The 23,144-nt window shown below is 38.2% G+C and overlaps 1 protein-coding gene across 1 annotated transcript in view; it reads left to right on the top strand.

Moving 5' to 3' along the window:
- Positions 1–23,144, top strand: part of SHISA9 (shisa family member 9) — a 240,996-nt gene that overhangs the window by 26,551 nt on the left and 191,301 nt on the right. The window lies entirely within an intron of this gene.

Genomic DNA, 23,144 nt, shown 5'->3' with positions numbered 1-23,144 from the left:
TTAGCAAAATCATTTAAATACACAACTGATTATTTCTTCTTTGGCATCATCTTAACACTTTATTTTTCAAGTTTCTTGTTTTCTTTCTTGCTGTTCCAAAGCATTCTACAAAAGATCTCTGCAAAAAGGAACAGATTTTCTTGGAACTGAATCAGTTGGCCCCAAGCAAAGGTTTTCTAGCGACCACAGAAAAGCAGGAATATCGGAACACATTTAATGGCATAAGAGATTACCAGGAGGTTTTCTGCAGAAGTGTAACTTAGAACAATGATCTCTTTAAGCAACATATATAACTACCAAAGTTAATTTAAAATGAACATTTCCTTAATTTGCAGTGGGTGTCTGTCATGTCCTCTGTGTCTACAGAGTCTTGCATGAAAGCCAACAAACTCCTGGCTAAAGATGTCCCCTTGGAGCCCAGCATGGTACTCCTTAATTATCCAGAGGTGTCATTGTGAGTGATGGATTTCTTTAGGGACTAAGCATGGGTAAAAATGTTTATAACAAAACCAGTGGCAATTACCAGCAACTTCTGACCTTTGAGACATTTCTGATAAAAATTCTTTAACATTTCTTTGAAAACGTGGTCTCAATCTATTTTAGGGAATCTGTTTCCCTGAATTGTTAACATTATTAAGAATTTCATGCATGCAGGGATCGATAAAAGGCCACAGAAGATCTGATCCTTCTCTGGCTTGTACCTTGTGTAGTCATTGACACCTGTGTAACCTGAGTATGAAAAAGGGGTTCAGCATTACCATTCTGATCCAATATTGTTTTATACCTGCTGTGAACAGGTATAAAAGATCATGTAAGATAAAGGCAGGGAAGAATTAGATCTAGGTTTTTTCTTGGCAGATTTATTGATCAATGCAAATTAAAATAAAATAGGAAAACAATACTCACTCTGAGAGCCACCCTTTTAAATATGGTGGCATTGTTTTGTCATTGGCAGCTTAGTGCAGTTGGTATTCACCCCTGCAGATCTCAGTTGAAATAAAAATTATTTTGGCAACTTCATCCTAATTCCTAGGGCATTCATCCACAACATGCTGAATTGTGCCAATTTTTGGACTGGCAAGCTCTACTCAGGCAAAGCCTTGGACTGGAATCAAAGGAGTGTATTTCTAGAGTTGTGCTGGGAAGCTTGCATATCACCTGCCTGTTCTGTGCTTCGATACAGCCAGAGCTATTAGTGACTCACTTCAGTAGGCATTAAAATCACATTTTTAGAGTGAAAGATAAAACAGGCCCAAGCTTTGTTTTGAAACTGTTAAAAACTGTAACCACCAAAATATGACTATTTTTTGGACACTTCACCTCTAGGGAGAGATTCTACACAAACTTCTCCATGCAGCACCACTGAGTGCAGTAAAATAGTACAGGGTATAGTTAGCACAGAATTTGGCTCAGCACATAAATGGGTGTTGATATGCTGCACTCAGAGGTCCTAACCATCTGCAATAGACATCTAGTCATCACAGGGGTAGGAATGCCAGGAAAGTGAGATGTGTGTGTGGGGTGGCTTTCCAGCATGCTCCCCATTCTCAAACTTTTTCCATGAATTCAGTGCTTGACGTGTAGTCTGCAAGTTGCATGTGATGGTGATGGTGGGGAACGGTATGTCAGGGGAGCAACAACTCTGTACAGCATGCTTCCCTCAAACATTGGCAGATTTGTTATTAATTGTTAATTATTATTATTTCTGGTGTGCACAATTCAAACATCATTCTGGGTGCTTTCCCAGTGGAAATCTGCACAGTATTTAAAGGCTGTTCAAAAGCAGCATTATTCCTCCTCTATGGCTTCTAGCCCTTCTGGAAAAGTAGGTATTGTACAGCTGCAGAACAGAAAGCCAATCGCAGCTGCCAGTGGGAGGGTGAACTGCAGCATGGAGGGGAAAGACTTTAGTGAATATTCCCAGATTCTAAGCCTCTGCATTTAGAGCTGAAGTTTACTTTCCCCATAGATCCTTAGGCTCCAAGGTTAGAAGTCTGTACACCCTGCATCTCCAATGAGGAAAGTGAACATGCAGTAGTCACTTTTCTCAGTGTTCCTGAGCTTTCTTTTCTGCTTGGATGGGATACAATCTGGGAGGGAATGATTTGATCCTAAATATTATCTGAACAAGATAAAATCAGAACCTGCCAATGCAGCATTCCAAAAACAAGCAGCTTTCTGAGAAGAGCTGGGGTCAGATTCCGCCAAACGTACCTCATTCCCTGAATAGTCCCCCTAAAGTCAAGACATAGTAAGAAACTACGCAATATAGTAAGGGTGGCAGAATCTAGCCCACAAATGAGGATCAGTCAAAATACTGTTTGTATTTAAAGAAACTCTAGGTGGAAAAGGAATTTAGGCAAAGGTTTTTCTTAGTATGATGAACTCACAGAACAAGAGAAGTTGTTCAAGAACCTATAGGCATAATTTAAGAAGTAAAATAATAACACTTGGACACTTCACAGGCAAGAAAGTATCAGTAAGCACATGGGGAACTGGGATGGATGTAATATCAAAGGGCTCCAAAGACTCTTTTCAGCTATAGGATCAAATTTTCAAACATGGATACAGTATGGGAATCCCAGAAGATCCATGCAGATGTCTTTTTTCATGCAAAACTGCCATAATACTTAGGCATACAATTACCAGAACTGACCATTTGGCAAGCGTGTTTCTGCAGGCCAAATTGATTCACATGAATCAATATCTGACCCATAATATTCATATTCCACCTTCCATGTTTTACTTTTTGGCCCCAAATAGCCAAAGATCAATAATCAATAATATCAAAAAGACTCAATAATATCAAAAAGAAGATAGGCAAAAATTGGCATGTGAAGTCAGAGCCAAGTTACAGCAATGGTTAAAGATCATACTGTGCCAGGACATGACTCAGAATTGCACAGGCAAGATCATCTCTTCCCATAATGAGGAGCCTTGACCAGATGAACATGATCATTTGTCTCTCCCCTTCAAAACCTTTCGTTTCCTTTATATTTGTGATTCTGGTATTCTGTGTGTGACAGTTTTAGTGAAGATATGCCATAGACAGTGACAAGAACAAGAATTCCAGGAAAACTGTGCCAAAAGAGATTAAATGAAACTTGCCCTGACATTAATTTCTGAAAGTGATCACTGAAATGTAAATTTCTCTAAGGCTCTGTGGCATAGAGCAGAAGTCAAATTTTCTTAAACCTCCCAATGCCTCAGTAGTTTTAAAAAAATGATGTGAGTGAAAACGCAGAAATGCATGTAGAGACATAGAAAACGTAACCAACTACTAAAAAGACACGATCATAATGGTCTATAAAGGTACCACAGGAAATGGTAATATGTTTTTTTCTGTTTCTTATCATTGTCAATGCTGTGTATTATGGCTTTCTAATGGCTTGATATTGACACTACATGGCTAAGAGTAACAGATATAGTTTTTGTAGTAAACATTTTTTTAACCTTCTTTAACTTCCTCACCACCCCAAGGTCTCATATCTCAGTCCCTTCTAGGATTGGATATAATGTTCTCTTGATCCCTTCAGCAATGACTCTCGGTCAGAGGGGTGACTGTAGAGCAACTTACATCGTTTTCCCTTGGGAGGCTGTATACACTGCCTCTACAGCTCTCCTAGCCCCTCTGGGCCTTCAGGAAGCAAGAGACTGTTAATTAATGAATTCGTTTTGATTAATATGGCAACAAACATGCCATCTTAGAAGAACATTTTCAAAATATTATGCATGACTATAGTCACATGATTCACTGGGAGTCATACAGAGAACTCACTACACCGTGCTTTGGAAATTTAGCCTTTAGATAGAGAACTAACTGATGTATTCTACCAGCAGAGTGACTTTTCTGCTCATTATTTAAAATCTTTTTCAGTTGCAATAGCTGTTGAACTGTACTGGGCAAAATCCTGCCATTTAGAATGGATAAACAGTTCATGCCTAAATCACTGGAATTAGTAGACTCACAAGCAAAATATTGCTGTGAAAAAAAATCACACCACCAGCAGCTTTAAAACAATCAAAAGGAAGTATTTCTTCACACAACATAGTCAACCTATGGAACTCTTTGCCAGAGGATGTTGTGAAGGCCAAGACTAGAACAGGGTTCAAAAAAGAACTAGATAAATTCATGGATGATAGGTCCCTCAATGGCTGTTAGCCAGGATGGGCAGGGCTGGTGTTCCTAGCTTCTGTTTGCCAGAAGCTGGGAATGGGCAACAGGAGATGGATCACTTGATGATTAACTGTTCTATTCATTCCCTCTGGGGCACTTGGCATTAGTCACTGTCGAAAGACAGGATACTGGGTTAGATGGACCTTTGGTCTGACCCAGAATGGCCGTTCTTATGTTCACCATATTGGGCCTGATCCAAAGCATATAAGTTAAAAGATAGACTTCCATGGATTGTAGTAGGCTTTCGATCAGCCCCATTATATATTAAATAAAGATAGAATCATAGAATCATAGAATTCAAGATCCGAAGGGACCATTATGATCATCTAGTCTGACCTCCTGCAAGATGCAGGCCACATAAGCCGATCCACCCACTCCTTAAGCAAGCAAGATGCTTGAGATGCCACAGAATAATATCACATTATGCATAATATTATCAATGATATCATTGTTTTACAGATGAGTAACCCTTTTCATAAACCAAAGATGCTTCTAAAAATCTACTATATTACTTATATAAACATTATTACAAACCTCAGGTACTTTAGCATCTAAGTAACATGATTTTTAAGAACAAAAAACATGGGAATATAAAATACTGGAGACTGGGAAATGCAGAGCAAAACCTCAGAGATTTTTAGAAGTCTTAAAAATAGTGGCAGCCTGCCTGGAATATAGACTCTGGATGGAGGGTAGTTTCCAATTTCCATGCAGTTCAAGGTAACATAGTTATTAAAATAAACACTTGAAAAATTGTTAAGAAATTGGTACTAATTAGAAGTTCATTTCTGTGGGGGAGGGAGACAAGTAAGTTGGGAATTTCTAATGGCAAAATGATTCGAACACGAGTAATAAAATATTAAAGTGTATAAAATGAGCATCCAGGCTAATTAATTCAATTTTATGCTGTTCACTAAAGAAAATAGCTTAGGTTAGCAATGACATTTTGTAAACTCAGCATGCACAAAACATAGGAGGATAAGAATGAAAAAAAAATCTTTTATTGACATGGACAGAGGAAAGTGAAACAAAGAAATTGTAATTCCTTAAGAAAAGAAGTCCTGAAGGACTGGATAGCTCAGGAGATTGGTAATGGCATACAGACCTTTTAACATCTAGGTCTCTGGTTTAAATCTAGCAATGGTTTGTAGTGAATAACAAACTAATTACCAGTTAGTAACCAGTGTTAACATGTCTGTTACCAGCTGCCAGTTCTTTGGTTAAAGTATTAAATAATCCAGAGAGAAGCTGGCCATCTCAGGGTTTTAATGATATCAGGGATATTTGTCCATATAGATTATGAGAGCCCTGCTGTTTTTACTAGCTAGATTTGCAAAACAAAAATGGGGAGTGTTTATCGGCAGATCTGGAGTCCCATCTTTCAATTTATGAATATGGATACGTTCTAGGGCATGAAAATAAGTGTCTTGCTAACTTGCAACATTATCGTGAAGGGAATATTCTGGGGCATATTAGTGTTGAGAAGATTCTGTTTGCTGATTGGATTAATTTTAGGTGACATCATTTCATTAACCAGATGATTATCAGAGACCGAATCCTATGATAGCTTGTGGCATATGTCCATGCTCTCACTGTGGGGCATAAAACAATGAGTGTATGTGGTTGTGGATCACAAGCAATATACACACATTGGTCAGCTCCCATCCCTCCCAAGCCCCTGAGCTTTGCAGAGAAGGAGCACAGGCCCTGTGCTTAGATTTCAGAGAGGCCAAAAAGGGGCCACTGTGATTATCTAGTATGACCTCCTGAACAGCACAGGCCACATAATTTCACTCAGTAGTTCCTGTATTCAGCTCATGAATTGAGAAGTCAAACAGCTCATCTTCTACTGCAGCCTGGGTTGTGTTTAAGGGGCAAATTATGGAATATTAATGACAATCTATAATTGTTATTTTATCTGGAATTTGTTTTGGTACCATATCTTAATGTAATTCAGCAGTGTAAATGTGCTTATGTGTTCCGTTATGTAAGTGTTCTGTTAACCCCTAATTGATATCAAGCAAAAAGAGAACAGAAATAGTACTAGAGATGATGATTTATTTTAAGATATTGTTTTCATATTAATTATAATTTTCTCCTTAAGCTAGTAGGACAAACAACTATTTGAGAGGAACAAACAGACTCTGCACATGTGCAGGAGAGAGAGAGATAGTAGCATTTGCTTGCTGTTCAATGGCCTAAGTGTAAGAAGTTGGTAGAATCCATCCAGAACCTACTGGACAAATGTTTACATCACTAATTCTTCTCTGTCCTCCTCCCTCCCCGCCCAGATGCTCATTTGGAAGTTTCAGTAGGCAGGCCAAAGAATTAATTAGAAGAGTTAGGGCTCCTTTCAACTGCTTTTTTATATGCAAACATATACAGATATCACATACATGAGAGTGATATCCATGTGGCAAATTCATTTCATGAATACATTTATGCACCACTGACAGCCTCACCTGCCTTTTGCTCACTAATCCAATTCCCTGGGATTTATTCCAACATTCCAAATCCTAGAGCTGCTTCAGGCAGCATTTACTTTTAGCCCAACAAGCCCACAAGATATCACACTTTAAAATTGGGATTTTTATGTGTAGAAGACTATTTCAACAGTTTCCATGGCTCCTCTGATCACCATATATTTAGACTTATGGTAATTAAACACCTGGTTTTACAAGTTGGTAGATACAAATTATATTTCTAATAAAATTGTTAAAACTCTTAAAAACATTCCTAAAATAGTTTTTCTGTAGCAAATACAGAATACATGATAGTGGTACAAAGTTTTATTGACATTCATTTGGGATGTCTGGTACGACACTTTTGGCGTTAACATTCATGAATAATTCACCCATCCCCAAAACTCTCTTTCTCTCACACACACCATCCTCCTTACTTCAGCCCACAATATTTTGATTTTTGTCTTGAATATGAAACTTACCAATATTTTATAACACTCCACCTACAAACTCTGGGGCAGATCCTCAGAGCCTCTTCAGTCCTATTGCACCATTTTGGTGGTGAAGAGAGGCCAGAAAGCTGGTGTTACTGGCCAGCTAGGGATTCACCTGGCCTAGAGAAATCACTTGGTAGCATACAGCCAACATGGATGTCCCTGGTGTTAAGGGGCTGGGGAGTGCAGGGGCATGGCTGGAGCACCACTACACTCCAGCAATCCCCAGCTAGAGTATTGGCTCCTTGGGGCCATAGATACCTGGCGCAGCGTATGCAGCCCTGGGGCTGCTGTAAAGTACATTGGGGCTGAGAATGGTGTAGAACTAGCCTCATGATCATGGAGTCACAAATGGCTCCTTTTTCAGTTCAGTTCAGTGCTTATTCAGTACAGCAGAGGATTGAGCCCTATATATATATGGTATTATAGATTTATCAGGCTAAACCAATATACTAACAGTGGTTCTTCATTTTTCTTATATTATTTAGTTTAGTTTTGGATCAACACAAGCTCACATATCAATAAAAATGTCCAAGAAGGTGTTTGTTCACACACTGATAACATGACAAATTACTTTATATTTTATATATTGAACTTGCGTATGAGACATCATCCGCTAACTCTCTAACCCACTCTAATACTACTGGTGACTCACTGTTGTGCATCCAGTATCCAGTATCTAAATTCTTGCGGACTTGCTATGTCTTGTTTGATCTTTTTTATTCTTTTCAGTCTATACATTACCCTTTTCCTCACTGATCTTGCTGATCTCATCCAGAATGTATAATGTTTTTGCAGCCCTTTCACTGTTGAAAGAACATTTAGAATAAATGGAGTTGGATCCATTAGTATAATCTGTTTAGTTTTTATTGTAAATAGTCCCTAATTTTATGCCAATATGTTTTAGTACTTGGGCAATATGTCTTAACAACCCAACCAATTCCCTAAAGCACTTCTCTACACATGTTCACTAACCCATGACCCAATTCTGTGCAATCTCTGCAGTGTCCAGTATAACCTATTAATTGTTTGGAAATATAGCGGCTTGTAATTTGCATCCCATGAAGCTTTATCAGTAGAGTAGCTTCAATTAAACTATATCACCTGGGGTCATGACACTTTCCCCAAAATATCTTTGCTATCAACATTTCCAGGAGCTGTAATGTAATTCTCCTGAGTGTTTCCAAATGTATATGTCTCAGGTATAGCATCTTGTTCCTTGCACCAATATTAATGAGTTTAGAAACTGCTGAGTCTTGTAGAGTGACCAGATGTCCCAATTTTATAGGGACAGTCCTATATAGGTGCCTATTACCCCCCACCCCCATCCCGATTTTTCACACTTGCTATCTGGTCACCCTAGAGTCTTGTATGAGTCTGAATCTTTCACTACTGATTGTATACAGTGTCAGCACAATGAATATTTCTAGTTTATATTTGTTCTCTAGTGTACATTTGTTGACTAAAAGTCACTGGAGACAAGGGAAAGGTTCCTACTGGCTTCAGTGGCTTTTGGATCAAGCACAAGATAGTCAAGTATTACAAAATCATTTCCTACATACATGTCATACATGCAATTTGCGGATTCTTGCACCAGTGAGAGATGCTGTGCCCTGGGGATATCACTTCTGATGGAGGCCATGCTGCATTTCCACCATTTTATTCCCTTGGGGCTTGATATGGGGAAGAACTGCTGTGTGTGTCAACTGGTTGGAGCCCTGATGGACAAGGCTGCAATGTAAATGTCATGAAATAGATAATTTCTCACTTTCCTAAGCCACAAGTACCAATAAAACCTATGTACCATCCCCACCCCTGCCAGCACAATTCATTTGGGACTGTGCTGGATGTGCACAGGGTTTCTAGAGGTGAGGGGGCCAGAATGCAGGTAGAGGGGGCTTCTGCAGATATAACCCCTGGAGGGAATCTACGCAATTTTAACCCTTTGTGATTTCTGCAGTAGTCTCCCTCTTATACAAAAGACCATGCATTTCCACATCCTTTCACATAATTTATTGGTACTGATTTATTTTACAAGGTAAACGTTGTGATTCTTAAAAGTTCCTTCTTCTGCACAGGGTTGGACGTGTAGTCTGTGAGCCGAGGAGGGAACTGCTGTGTGTGCTGTACCACATCTCATTATGAATAGACAAGTCTCTCTGGGTGTCAGTCTGGCACCTTTTCTGAGCACTATAATCCACTTGAATTTATATTTATTTAAAATAAATGCTTTATTGAGAAAGTCTTGACATTTCAAAGTTGTACAGTCCTTGTTATAATGAATGATTGCATTACTACACAGTTTTTTTCACTGTTAGCAACCAGTTCTTTTCATTCGTCGAAGAGAAAAACTAAAATCTAACAGTTGTTTTGCTGACAAATCTTATACAGTTAACTGGAAGACACTGAAAGACACTGAAGATAAAGACTGTATGCAGGGTTTCTTCAAATAGGATGAGCACTAGGAAATGTTGACTGATATTGAAAATACCTTGTAATGTATGGTCTATACTTCTCATAGAAAATTTAGTTTTAAAGGTTCAGTGTCTTTAGAATACTCATCTATCATATGATCAATTTAAATCTCATCAGTCATGTAAAGGAGATAGCAAAATAGTTCACTGTTTGTTTAAGATATTGGTATACAATTATGAAATAGACTTGGTTCCATTGAGAAGTGGAGTCAGATAATTTAATTATTTTCAGAGATTCAAGTCTTTATGGTCATTCTTAGTACAGGAAATGGATAACAAACTATATAGTGTATGACATTTCAAAATAGCTGACCATGACATTAGCATTTGTGTCAAGATAAATGAAGATTAATGGAAGTGGAGTAATATGGTCATTTACAAAGGACAAGTTGAAGATCAGGAATGCATGGATACATAGGCATACTTCTGTTTGTTTCTGCAAGGCATTAGATGAAGTTGACTTTTATATTGTTGAGAAACAGTAACTACACACAAGTATACCATAAACAGTCCCCAAGTTGTGACCTCTTTCTCCTAGTTTTAGGGTACCACACATGGTCTTTGTTAATAAAAATCAAATATTCATAAGGAACATTGCACCATGCACTTGAATTTTAACAAATGAAAAGTACAAATCAGTTAGGGTTACTGAATTCCATATCAAGATATTTCACCCTGCAATACATCAATTCTTGTGCAAAAATCATAAACTTCACCACACATTGCCACTGTGATGCTTTTCATTGCTTACCTTAGCCACACGGTGGGATTCTTCTGAAATACATTCCATATATTTTGCAAATGGAAATTTTGTTATTTTGAAATGGAAATATTTTTGATGCACTGAAGAGTATGGCTATATAATGGCCTTCTTATGAGTTTTCTAAGCATAAGAAGAAGGAACGGGGAGAAGATTCTTCTTCACTGCAACTGCACAGGGCTTGCTAGTGCTCACTGGCAGCATGAGGAGTACTCTGTGTACAAACACAATACAGCAGGGACTCCTGCAAAGACAGTGCCAATTCTTCCCTCTTTGAAGCTACTACAGCCCTAACAGAACCCGAAAAATATAAACACTACACTGAGCACTAACTATAGTATAAAAATGTTTCCTGTCCTCAGACTCCTATATTTTGCTTTATTCAGAAACATTGGCTATAGTCAGTGTAACGTACCATGTTAAAAAATACAGTTAATAGAACAAATATTTTCCTAAATAACTTGTTAAATGGGTTTCTGACTGTCCAGTTGCCATTGAGAGAAAGAAGCTTGCACTGAATTCAGAGACAAAAAGTGAGGGTAGAATTCTTGAAATGACTTTGATACCTGGAATTGATTTTTTTATTTCCAGTTTTTCTGTTTCTCCCAGCTTGTTTCCCCTCTTGCTATCTGACTTCAATATCAAATAACTTTGCAAACCTGTGGTGCTGCTACAAGTATTTTTTAAATGGACTTCTGCCAGTGCCTGTGCTAGGCAATAATCCAGAAAGATGCACCACCTAAATGATATAAAGTAACTTTCATTATCTTTTATCATTGAGCTGCTGTTTGGGGTGTGTGTGTGTGTGTGCGCGCGCGCGCGCGCACGTGCCCCTGAGTAATGTTAACCTTCTCTGAGTTGTTCTCATCTAGAAAATGTGCTAATTACTCTGATTCAAAACATGAATAGTGTTTAATCCTCTGCCTGTTAAATGCTTTGGCAATAATCCCATTGTACATCATGCTTTTTATTGTTTGTAAATGTAGAGTGCAAGTGTGGTTTAAGATTACATATAGTGCCTGATCCTTATAGCTTTCAATTTCACTGGTGAATTTCAGGAAGTGTGTATTTACTATTTTCCTCCTGCAAGAGCCAAGTAAGCATTTGCCTACATTGCAGAAGGGATTTATAAATCTAAATATACAATGGATTTTTATTCAAACTATTGATCCAGTATTAAATTTCTCTCTCAAATTCTAATCTAGTTTTACATAGATACTAAATCTTATTGCTAGAAAGCCAATATCTTTACTTACAGACTCATTGATACAGTTAGGCCTATTATATATTTATTTATATATCTATACTAGATATCTATATATATTTGTATTCTCAAAATTCTGAATATTCCTAATCTCAAAATTCTACCATTTCTATTATGACAACCCTGAAGTAGTTACAGTAAACCCATATCAACATCACAATCCCCAAATTGTCTGTAATTCCAAAATATACTCAGGATATTTCCTCATAAAATAGATTTGATTTAGATTCGTTGAACAATTTCATTTCATGAGTGCTAAGTATACCCTGAAATATTTCTAATATAGTAAATTTGGTATGGCAATTCCACTGAATATTAAGATATATTCAGAAATATTAATTAAACAGTTCCAAGAGCATGTGCCATACATTTTAAAACAAAATATTTATGGCTCTAGTTTATTCTGAGACTACATTAATATCACTATCAACTTAGTGTTTCCATCTGCAGCAGAGTCATGGCAGTGTTTTCAACATGAAAATATTGGTAGAATTACAAGAGTAAAGGGTGAAAAGTCACAATTAGACTCTGAGTAGGAATGGGAGGATTTTTCACATACAAACTAGGTATGGGTAAATCATTACAGAGAACCAGTCTGTAACAAACCATGGCACCTTACTTACAACGACACCAGTCAACTGAATTGCACACATGCAGAATTGCACACATGCAGAATTCGAATTTATTTCCTCTATTTCAAAACCACAATCCTTCTCCATCTGAGCTAAAGAAAAAGCTCCATTGACTATCAGTAGCATTTGGGTGTATACACTTTTTGTAAGTGAGCAATTAGAGGGCAAGACAAGTGGAAATACTTTAGCATGTCTGATTCTATATTATATTGGGCAATGGTAAACATATGCATAAGCCAGTATATTACTACAGGCCTCTTAATGATCTTAAAGGAACAGCTACACAAGCTCAGTCAACAGAGGGAAACTATACATGTGAATGAGCAGGTCTGGCATCCCATCCAGTAGAGGGCAGTGAGGCACATAAAACCAGTTCAGTACAAAATGATTCAAACTAAAAGCAGGGGTACTGCTATGGTGGGAATAGAGACCAGAAACTTTGAGATTAAACTCTATTAAGTTGGCAAATGCTATGCTGTCTATATGGAGAAACTTACTGAAGCCTCTATTGCAGCTCCTCTTGTAAATCTATAAAGATCTTTGCTCTTTGTATAGATTTCATGCAAGAACACGAAGAGGTACAGTAGGTTCCATTTATAATATCACCACCAATATTTTTGTTTGTTCTTTTATTAAAGAAGTGATAAATAGAAGCCTTAGCAGTACAAGTTATTTTCTTACATAAGAAGGAAGTATCATGTGAGAGTTCAGAGGAGAGCTGCACCTGTGATCTCTCCCACAGTCTCTTTGTGCGCAACTTTAAAGTGACAGGCTTCTCTACCTGCACTTCTCCCAAAGTGGAACACTCTGGTTCACCAGGGTACAACACATCTTTTTATCACCGCCCCCACGTCATGGTTACAGAGTGAGTGGTGCCTTATTAGACTTCTCTGCAGTCCCTCATGAGTACAGCCCTCAGGTGTCAAGTGCCACTACTGTCACCTCTCTCTGGGTGGAATCCCATAGCTCTACCACTCATACTGGACCGCAGGATAGGAGACCCCTTTCCCCTGTTCCAAGCCATGATAATATGATAGCCCCAGCTGTATATAGCAGCTGCAAGACACTCCCTTCTGGGAGCCTCTGACCAGCGGCTGATTAAAGTGACCCAAAACAGCTCCTTCCAAACAAACATTATTGTCTATTCACCTAAAGGTAAACAGCATGCACAGAAAAGAGTTAAAACCACAAGAGGTCTGCATGCCTGGGGCTTACCTAAAGCTTATCATTTCTCTCAAAGCCTAGGCAAGTCTTGCTGCCCCAGACACATCCCACAGAGCCTGTGTCTCAGACCAACTGCCCTCCTGAATTTTCTGCTTCTCTCAGCATCTCCCTTTCAGCAGCTGCTGGCAACTCACCTCACACCACCCTTTCTCTAGGCAGGAATTTTTAACAATTTAGCATCCTCTTGATCTTAGATCCCATTCTGGAAAAATAAATTTGTTAATCTGGCTGGATCCAGGCAGGTAGCCACTTCCCAATTAATAGCTAACCCACTGTTCTCTTAAGGACCCTTGAAGCATTTCCCCCCCAGACTTCTGATGTTTTAGTCATTGTATCATTTCCTGCTTGTTTCCCCACAGCCCACTATTAAACTTAGTCAATCAATTCTCACATTCCAAAGAGGCTACGCAGGTACTATCTTAGTAGGTAGGTCACATATTCATAAAATTATTACATCTTAATCCGGTGCTTTCCTCCCCTGTATACAAGAGAATACAGGTGTATTGAGATATAGATTAGACACTGTAGTCTCAGAATAAACTAGAGCCATAAATATTTTGTTTTAAAATTTATGGCACATGCTCTTGGAATGGTTTAATTAATATTTCTGAATACATCTTGATATTCAGTGGAATTGCCATACCAAAATTACTGCCTTAGAAATATTTTAGGGTATATTTAGCACTCATGAAATGCAATTGTTCAACTAATCTAAATCAAATCTATTTTATGAGGAAATATCCTGGGTATATTTTGGAATTACAGACAATTTTGGGGTTGTGATGTTGATATGGGTTTACTGTAACTACTTCAGGGTTGTCATTATAGAAACGGTGGAATTTTGAGATTAGGAATATATAGTATTTTAAGATTACGAATATATATAGATATCTAGTATAGATATATAAATAAATGTATAACAGGCCTAATTGTATTAATAGTGTTATTATAAGAGCTATATCACAGGTTTGGTGTTAATCAATTCATCCCACTTTCTCTAGTCTTCCCTGAAATATTGTTTGTTAGCTAACTTAATATAGGGAGTAAGTCTTTATATTTCTCTTAATTTTTATTCATGCAAATCACACTTCTGTAGTATGTATTTGGTTGATGGCATAATAGTAATGAAATACATGTTTTTGCTGCCATCACTAGCATTCTAAATAGGCAGTTGTCTGTATTTCATTTTTTAAATCAGAGCATCTCCCCAACACGATAGTAAAAATAGAGATTTGGGTCATGTATCACTCTTGCATCAATTTACTGACATCAGATCAGAAGTCGTTCAATATAAAATATTCCCAATAGATATGCAGATGGTTTACTATACCATGGCATTCCCTTGAGAATTTCTTGTGAATTTTTTTGTATTTTGTTTTGTAAGGCTGGAGTATGAAAGGCAACAACAAACACAGCTAAAATGACCCACGTTTGTGTAAGTGAAAACAGTTAAAAATGATCAAAACATTGGTCAATAAAATCAGACTTCAGTGCAAAGAGATGTTCAAGAGTGAATGAGAAGCAAACTCATTTCTCTTTTATAGCCAACTGAGACATAGTGCAGGTGACAGCAAGGCACTAATCCAAGAGTTATAAATAATTTCCAGGAATTTATTCTCCAGTGCAACTACCCTTTTCCTTTCAGTAGCTTTCACAACACATGTTGCAAATAGGAAAAGTCCACTCACTATGAAGCCCATGAACAAAAGACCTGTCTGCCCGACTTCCTTTAATTTTTTCAGAGGCAAATTTAGTATTTTAGATTATTGCATTCACAAAATGCAGCCAATGAGACAGACTTCAAAGGAACTCAATGAAATGATCTTCAATGACCATTGTGGGATAACCTGATGTTTAGCTTTTCTATAATACTGTTTTCCAAATAAAAATAGGCACATTTTCATTTTTTTTTGCAGCCAAACAACTCTAAATCTCTCTCTCTTTTGAATTTGTGACCCCACATTTCCAAAATCATTCAATGCATTCCCATTACCACTCTGCAAACTGCTGGTGACAGATGATCTTGTTTGCAATAGGTTTTCCTAACAAATAATGCAGTGGGGCAGATTTATGTATGGAATATGAACATTATTTTCTCCGCAACTCCTTGATAAACATGTTTATATGGTTTTCAGATTAAATTAGCTAGACTTTCCTGAAGATACCTGTCCTATGTTAAACAAAGTGATTTTGCAGGCAAATTTTTCAAGCTGTAGAGTGCAGTAAGTGGGGGACACAGCACCCGGAGAAATTAAAAACAAATATTTTCTAAAATGTGATACTTCTTTATGTTCACTTCTAACCATCTCTCCTCATTATTCTCTAATGTCACTATCTAAAACAGTCTCCCTGACTTTTCAAATTCACTTTGAAGAACAGTCTTTTTGCACTGACCTATGTGAGATTCTCAACTCTGCTTCAGCCAAGGAGACAAACTGACAACCCTACTTTGCACCAACAGTCCCGTATTATAAGCGATATCCCTTATCAAAAAATTGTCTGTCCTGTACTAAACTAGTATGAGATGCCTTTTATTCTGTATTTCAAACCAACACTTCACATTGCAAAGCACTGCTAGTTTGCAACTTGACTTGGCACACAAGGTTGCAACACTGCTCAAATTTGGCCCAGCTGTCCCCCCAGTCTGGCGTAACAGAGGAACAGACAGGCAGAATTTGCAACCCAGTGCATGGAGTTGCAACGCCACTCAAATTTGGCCTTGCTAACCCTCTGCCCCTGGTCCCCCACTGAAAGTTGCCTCTTCCAAATGGCACCCCTCCTGGCACCCCCTTCTTTCAGCCCCGACTGCTAGCGACACACAACACTGCAGCAGGCATTGATCAGCAATTCTGATTCAGATCCGAGCACACACATGGAACCTGAACAGGAGCTGCAGCAGCTCCCCAGCCCAGTGCCTGAGGCTTTGGGGTCTTCATGACACCCAGAGCTGGAGAGAGCCTAGGAAGGATGGAGGAGGAAAAGGGACTTGCCCATCAGAGGCTCAAGTCAAGACTGGGGATATCTGAGGTCTGTCTCGTATTTTTGAAATACAGTGTTGTCAACCCTAGTGCAAAGGGGCTCTTACGCCCCAGATCCAGTGGGGAAGAATTCCACCAACACAGGAATCGGGGAAGATAGTCACAAACCATGGTTTATGGGGCATGTGAAGACAGGGTTGGAACAGGAAGGGGGAATGCCACAGAATATGGTGCTAGAGAGATACTGGGCAGTGCTGCTGCCCATAGGAAGGCCATAATTTATGCTGGGGATCACTCCAGCCCAGAATCTGGAGGGTTTAAAGCCTTCCTAGCTTCCCCACCCCCGAAACACACTTCTTAGAGATGCAGCACGGAATCTTATCCCATTCCTAAGCCTCTCTTTAATAAAAACAATCAAATCCATTTTTCTTGAGCTCAATAATTCTGCCAAAATATTAGTCTTTTCACTTTTCTGCATCTTTGTCCTACTTTATGGAGAAAAGCTACATTACCTGTATATTACACTGTTTTGTAATCTAGGTATATTAGCCAGATTTACATATACAGTTTGTGATTATTAATTGTTATTTGACAAATTTGCACAGAAGATGCTACAAAAACACTGTGTTGCAGAAGGTAAAAAGAAGTTAGATGGTTTTGCTTTCATACCTAAAGTTTTAATAAATAACTTTCTGATTTCAAGCCGTGTTTGGTTTTTAGTACCATTAGGCAGCTTCTTTCTTCATGGCCCACTAATTTGATATCGAAGTTATCTTTATTATTTTTTTCTGGAACATGCATATTCTATGGGCCCAATTCTCAGGAGCTCTCCAAGTGCTTTATTCTGCTATAGCAGAGCAAAGAAGCCAGAAAGCCAGTTTAACTCAGTTTGACTGAGGGTTTCCCTATGATGTAGAGGCTCTACTAAATCACCTCTCCTCTCCACATTGCCAGTGCAGGGAATGGCATTTCTGGGTAAAACAAGTATGCAGCCAGGGCATCCCTATATCTCAGCAATCCCTGGCTGTGGGCAGTCAGGTATAACTCAGTGCAGCCATAAGGTTGCTTTAAATTATGATGGGACCAGACTGCCCTCAGGATCACCCCCTACCCCCCCCCCCCATAATATAGATTAAGCTATCCATACATATGCAGATGTAGTACAAACAGCACTGATTCCATTACTCTGTGGAATTATCTCAGCTATAGCTGAGGCTATATCCCTATATATATAGTTTATGTCTCCTAAGAACAAAAAATACATGTTGGCATGCTAGCTTTTATCAGCATGAGTTTAGGGCGGCCCAATTATTCATGAGTGGTGAAGCCAGTCCTGAGTTTTAACAGTGATTACAAAGGATTGCCAATAAAACCTTTAAGCCAGAGCAACATATATTCTACATATGGCATATTTAGAACAATTATTTCAGAAATACATTAGTTATTTCATTAATTTTTTTTAAACTGGACTTGTATTTTGTATCTCCCCACTTGCACTGCCAAGCTCCCTTAGTATTATGAGCCCAACTTTACAAATCTCTGAGAGAGAGAATAAAATATAACTCTCTATGCATTGAGTAGCTCTGCCACTAACTGGCAAAGATCTGTGCAAATTAGGTTTCTTTTTTTGTTCTGCAGACGCAAAGTGGTCTTTTCTGTAGGTAGGAGGGTTCTGCTATGCACCAGAGGGCTGGGGGATATTATTAGCTACAATGAGCCCTCAATACTGTAGTTAATTGCAGAGTAATGGAACAGAGCCCTTCCTTGAACTGTACATATATGATGACATCCTAAAATTACAAACCTGAAAGATATGCCAGTGGATTAACCAAGCTGGTAGGTTTCTGATAAATTAGTAAAACATTCCTGTCACACCAGTTATTTAAGATAAGGACCATCTTCTGGAAGTGGGAAAGAAACAAACCATCAATGTTTTAACAAAATATTAGAGAAGTTGTAACGTGCATATTGGTAGCCTGGAGCAGAAAGCTATAAAATATTCCTTCCTTTTTCATTTCATACTTCAGACTTCACAAAAACTAAGTCATTACAATAAAATAAAATCCTATTGTGGTAGCCATTAAAACTCTTCTAGATCTGTGCATAACAATTAGCTAAATTAATACCACTCCTAAAATGTGGTGCTTTTCAAAGTGTCCATGCCTGCAAATTAATAAGAACTATATAATCATGTATTTTCATTAGAATAAATTACATTGCTGAAGCCCGGCTTACATTTATTGGAAAAGTATCACACAAAGCAAATCATAATATAAACAGTTTATAAGTTCCATACCACAGGCCAGTGGCTTTGAATATGATGGAAAATATTAGGCCTGGTCTACACTGGGGTGGGGAGGATCGATCTAAGTTACACAGTTTCAGCTACGTGAATAATATAGCTGAATCTGACGTACTTAGATCGACTTCACTGCGGTGAGTCGACTGCTACCGCTCCCCTGTCGACTCCACCTGCGCCTCTCGCGGTGGTGGAGTACAGGAGTCGACGGGAGAGAACTCAGGGATCGATTTATCGCGTCTATCCCCGCTGGATCGATTGCTGCCTGCCGATCTGGCAGGGAGTGTAGACATACCCTTAAACTCTATGTAGCAAGAGACATCTTGATGAAGAAGAAAAGAAAAACATGCACCAGATATATGGGATAATAATAATTTTGTTAAATTTACAAACTACATTAATAGAGGGATTTGCTACTACTCCACAAAATTGCTACTACTACACAAAATATTGAGATAATTTATTAAAAGGCAGATCAGTATTATCCAGTTACTTCCCCTGAGGATGTGTTAATAAGGAACTCAGACATGCAAATACTCAGTTTAAGCAACCATTTGTCTTAGGGCAGGGGTGAAAGTAACTACAGACACTTACCGGTAAGGGGCTGGGGCCTCGGGCAGAAGGGGTGGGACTGGGGGGGCAGCGTTTTAATGTGGGCTGCGTACAGGCCGGTGTGGGTTTTTACCGGTATGCTGTACCGGCCCGTACCAGCTCACTTTCACCCCTGTCTTAGGGCCTCATCCTGCAAGGTGCTCAGCAAAGTAATTAATTGTCTTATTGAGTGAAATTCTAATTGTACTAACTAAACTTTGATAACTGTTATGTCATTAAATATAAATTGGGTTCAAACTAAATTGTATTTGCATTATATTATGCTTGCTATTAATAAGTCTATTAATCTTAATACTTGGCAAACTCCTTTTGACGTATAATGTCACAATCTATAGATTCTAATCAGAAGCGAACTCTTTCCATAAACAAAAACATGGCAAGGCAACACTGGCAAAGCATTTATTAAAGAATATAGTCCAGATTCTTTCCTGTGGCCAGAGAGCACACAATACAATTTGTAGAGCGGGTAAATCTGGCTTTAAGACACCTTCCATTCTGGACTGGTTGTGTACTATGTTGGAAGTTAGAGCAGTCTCTGGGATGCTCTAGTTTGTGGCAGCTGCCAACACCCAACTTGCCCCAGCTATACCTCTTATGCCAACAGCACAGGGAAGAATCTGATCTAGGAAGCTCTATTCATGTCAGAAATAATTTTTCTAGAAGGTGGAAGACATTCTTTGGCCATTTTCCATCGGAAAGCATTGAAAAAATCAAAAAAACAATAGGAACCAGAGTGATCTGGAAGTAATAGGTGTGATAGTCTTTAAGAGAAGGAACTCACTTTTCAGTTCAATAAGAACAATCAAATCATAGATGTAGAAGAGGCGGGCGGCACCAAATAAATCATGAGTGGGTTGTTATCTAATGGGCTTCCCTTGTGTGTGAGCAATGAGACATGACTATGAGTCTAACTCTAACATAGATCTCTCCTATTGAATAACTCAGGAAATTCCCACCCCCTGAAGCAGTTTCAATCCACCTCAAGTCCTATTACCAAACATTGGTCAGAGAACTTTGTTGTGTTTTGGGTGGTGCCAAAAATAACTAATATTTTGGGCTGGGAGTTGAACATTAGCTGTAAGGCCTCTGTTTATTCAATGGATTTCACCTCATTCTGTTTCTGAATGATTTGAGGACAGGTATTTTTTAAACAATTAAATCAATTTAAACAAAATTATGAATAATCTTTGGTCTGTGCTCATTTGTGAACAATTTGCTGCTCACATTTGATATCTGAAATTTGAAGTTTGAGTTATTTTGATGGGAAATACATGAATGCTTGCATATACAAATTCAAAATTCATTATCTTAATAGCTGCTATTCTTTAATATTCTCTTAAAATTCACTTTTCCCATGAACATTCCTGACTAATCTTGTCCACTAGCAAGTTTGCAGAAAGCAAATACAATAGGACGTGAACATGGATGATGCAATTTTTTAAAATATTGAAGTGAATATTCATGGTAACAATTTTGAAATATTCACCCAGCTATAGTTACATCAAGACAAGGACAAAAGTAGTAAACAATGGGGACTGTCAAGAAGTACATGGGAAGAGAAACATTTGTGCAAATCTGTTTGAGAACTTGGAATATGCTGCTTCACTATTCAAAATCAATTTTGCTCAAAGCCTATTTCAGGAATTTACATTTGCAATTTAAAGCAGACAAATAATTTGATTACTCATGTGTCTGCTGTCCACTAATTTTATTTCGTAAAATTAATCACCCATTTCTCAGATTGAAATGTGCTAATTGCTCAGTGCCATGAAAGTAATTCTTGAGTGGAGGGCAAGCAAATTGCTGATCTGTGCACACCATCTTTCTAAAAACAATCTCCTGAGCATGGAGGCTGGACCTTTACCTTGTCAACCAGTCTATTATGTGTGTGTGAGCTAATTTGTCTGTCAGATTTAGATAGCAAGATACTTGGGGCAGAGATTTTTCCCTCTGCACTGTGCTGAGCTAACCACTGGTGCTCAGTAATGAATACAATATTTCTGTCAACCACTCCAGACTAGTATCGATATTTGGATATCCAGAAATTCAGCATCAGAATTGCCTTTGTGTTTCAGTATATTACAATTGATTTTGAATATGAAAAAAGTTTCACCTTAAATCCATCCCAAAATTAACTGTCTGTAGAGATGAGCCTAACCTCCAAGGCTTGGATCAGATTTGCATTTGAATTTCCCCGGAAGTCAAGAGTGTTCATAGTGGGATTTTGGTTTAGCCTCATTTGGAATTCTCAGCCTAGCAATGTGTAATGATGATGGTCGTTACCATCACAAATAATAAAGTCCAAGGGAGACATTGAAGTCCCTTAAATTCTGATTTTTTTTAAAAATAGAGAAAACAATTAGTGTCTTCTCCTTACTTGTTATGCAGGTTTCACTAACAAACTCTGATGCTTCCTGTCAATACTCATAAAGGGGTGGTAGCTTGCATTGTCTCTCCACTAATGTGAATGGAACAGCATGGCTGATCTGCAGCAGTGCTATATTGCAAAAGCTGTGACTCACTGACTTTTGGCTGATAGCCCAGTTTTAGATGGTAAAAGGTCTTATAGAGAAGACCGAATGCGTCTGCCAACTTGTGGGAACCAAGGCCTAATTTGGTGCATAATTTAGGAGTAATTTACTTCTGCACTGATCAGAGTTTGTTATTTCATGAAATCATTAAATATATGGATATCAATATAGAGAGAGATCTCAAAGGGGTGTAACTGTCAGAATCTTTACACAGGCAGAGAGTAAGTACATTTAGTTTCAGATGTGTCTGTTGTTACAGATGTATCATTTTTGCCTTGTAGCACTTCAGAGGGTCTTCATAATTAGGTTTCTTTCCACACAATTGTCCTGTGTATTCCACTAGAAAACTGCATGCCATTGACTCTCTATCTGCATGGTTAGGCAACATAACCAAATCTAATACTATGATTTAGATAGCTTTATTTTTTCTCTTTCCCTGTCAATATCTGATAACATTTTTCTGAAATACTCTGGGTGTAAATAGTTGAAAGGATGATTTTTTTTCCAAATTAAGATCTGTATCTTAGGTGTCAGGATGTACAAAAAATGTATATTCAGTATAGTACATATTTCAATTTAAATACACAAATTTAAATCTGCAGACTGCACTGTCCTCTTTCTTACAAGTATAATCATGCAGTGTGAGTCAGGATGAAAAATATGGTCTAATGGCAGACTAATTAAAGGCATCAGTGCTGTTTCACCACTGTGCTACTCCAGTTTTACTCTATTGATTTAAAGGGAGTGTCATTGGCGTAAAACAGAATATTGCAATGATGAATCTAGCCCACATTGTGTATGTGGGAACTGCCATCTCCTTAGCAAGAGGAAAGGGAAAACATAACATGCACTTACCAGCTGGAAGATAGAAAGATGCAGCTAGAAGCTGTCATTTGTAAAATGACCACTTTAGGTCATGAGCTCTTTCACTCCACCAGACTGAAAAGGCCTTGCCCAGAAAGGCATGCTGGGCAATTTTCTGTAAGAGGAATTCTGCAGTAGAGAGATTTTGTAGGGAGCGGGAAGTCAGTAGGGAAAGGACTGCTTTGGTGTTGTGTCTACCACCACTATTTCACAGTTTTTCTGGGCTGGTCTTGGGTGTCTGTTAGAAGCACAGAATTCATCATATCAGATGAAAACCCTACTGATTTGAATGGTAGTTTTAATAACAAAACTGGAAATGTAAATGCATATATCTGACATACTTTAAAATTCCCAAGTATCGAATCAGTCCATT

Source organism: Mauremys mutica, chromosome 11, assembly GCF_020497125.1.
Source record: "Mauremys mutica isolate MM-2020 ecotype Southern chromosome 11, ASM2049712v1, whole genome shotgun sequence".
Taxonomy (NCBI): Eukaryota; Metazoa; Chordata; order Testudines; family Geoemydidae; genus Mauremys; species Mauremys mutica.
The sequence above is the reverse complement of the archived record's forward strand: the minus strand, read 5'-3'. Positions and strand labels throughout refer to the sequence as shown.